The sequence below is a fragment of the Oryx dammah genome, unplaced genomic scaffold (genome assembly GCF_014754425.2).
Source record: "Oryx dammah isolate SB20612 unplaced genomic scaffold, SCBI_Odam_1.1 HiC_scaffold_29, whole genome shotgun sequence".
Lineage (NCBI taxonomy): Eukaryota > Metazoa > Chordata > Mammalia > Artiodactyla > Bovidae > Oryx > Oryx dammah.
In genome coordinates this window covers 9,602,956-9,605,034 of record NW_024070213.1, presented here as the reverse complement: position 1 = coordinate 9,605,034, position 2,079 = coordinate 9,602,956, and positions in this window count along the sequence as shown.

Here is a 2,079-nt window from a genome sequence, read left to right as displayed (position 1 = left end):
GATGGTGTCGTGTTCCCTGCCCAGCACCTCCAGGTGGAGGTGCTGCCTCGAGGACCTCCATTGCTCTGCCCACCCTGGAGCCCCGGCCGCAGGCGGGGCCTGCAGGAGCCCAGCCTCTCCTGCCAGGCAGGCGTGGCTTCAAGAACCCAGGCTTCTCGGCCAGTGGTGACCCAGGGACCAGCTGGCATCTTCTGAACCTCAGCTTCCTCATCCACAGCAAGAGAGGTGAATTCCTGCATCAGGTTGTGAGGATTCAGCGAGAGAAGGAGCGTGAGGTCCTGATGTGCCCAGCATGTGGGGGGTACCTGCTGAGTGGTCACCACGTGGCTTCTCACCCACGGTGGCTCCCAAGTCCACAGCAGAGGCCACAAGCCGGGGCACAGGCTCCAAAGGAGAAATGTGGCACGGACTCGGTTCTGCTGTGCAGCTGGGACCGTGCCAGGCATTTCCCTTGCTTCATGTTCTTTGACACTCGCAGCTACCATCTGTGAGGGAGGTGGCATTAGTGATGTCTTTCCAGTTAAGGAGCAGTGCCCCAGCCCCCAGGCGTTCCGGTCACTCACTCCAGCACACCCTCCAGCCGGCCCTGGTTCCTTTGTCTGCTGGCTGTTTCCCCTTTGCTTTTTTGACTCTAGTTCTGCTTAGAGGGGCTGCTGCCCAGTGGTGCCTTCATAGTGGGAGTTCCGGGTGGAATCGCAGCGCCTGCTCTCAGTTCCCATGGCAGGTGCTGTGGAATTTCATGTGGGACCTTGAAACAGGCAGAACCACATTTGGTTGGCAGTCTCTTGCCTCTGTGAACATGACCACTTCCTTACATTTAGAAGCTATGGCTTCCACCCTGGCCTCTGCCTTCAATCACTCAGGTCAGCCTCACCTCTGTGGCCACCAGGCCTCCCGCCAGCCAGGGGACTGATGGCAGCATTTTACTGTCATTGGCTGGGACTGCAAAGGTCCTGTATGAGTCTCAGCCCTACCCACTGTCTATTTGGAACAAACCACCAGCCCTTTAATAGTTGATGAAGACAAGTTGTTAATCCAGTCATCTTAAATGCAAATCCTGACCTGCAATGTCGTTAGCATGTATGGCCTTTTTGAATTCATCCAGGCCCGCTGTTCAGGCCTCCTGACTTCCCCAGCACCAGAATAAGGTAACAGGAACATGCCATGGTGCAGGGAAGAGCAGGTTTAACTGGGGTCATGAGACGGACCATGGAGAAGATGGCTGGGTGCCATGGTCAGGATGAGGCGTATGTTGAGTCCAGATGGGGGACCACCCCTAGCAGGTTGTACCATGAAGGACTCATCAGATTTGAATATGTACAGACAGGCCCCAGAGGGCATGAGCAGAGGCCCTGAGCTCTGATTGTATGTGGTCGGTTCCAGAGACCGTTTACTGGTGCTGCTTAGGGATGTGGCCTTTGTTGAAAAATGGTGGTAAATACGGTGCCGGTGTTAAGTGAGACGGGAGGCAATGAAGCAAGCAGCTGCTGAGCAGTGCGCCCTGGGACTGGCTCTGTCCTGGTGTGGAGAGCTGAGGGCTTGAGCAGCTGGCCCAAAGCCTTGGGCCTGGCTGTGGATCCCACCCAGCACCCTCTCCTGTAGCAGTTCCCCCCCAGCTCCTCCCTGATGACTTGTTCCTGCCTTTATTTTCTCAGCTGTGATGGGGCCCAGCCCTGGGCCAGGTGCCATGGTCAGGATGAGGCGTATGTTGAGTCCAGATGGGGAACCACCCCTGTCACCTGGAGCTGCTCATTGGAGGCACTGAATCTGGGGAGATACATGCAGGGAAGGGCCAGGACCTGCTCCCTGGAACTGGCAAGAGTTTGACTCTTCAGGGGACCCACCTCGTCCCATCCCAACACAGGTACAAGGGACAAGGGTCTAACTCCTGTGGAGGGGGATTGCGACACTGACGTAGACAAGCTGAGAGTCAGGTGGGTCACTCCTATTTCCTGCTCCACTGAGAGAGGCAGGACAAGCCTCCTGCTTCCCAGTGGACATCAGTGGTGGCTAATAAAGCCACCTCCCTTTCTCCTGCCACCATCAAACCCAGGAGTCAACAGAACAGGGCCAGCCTCA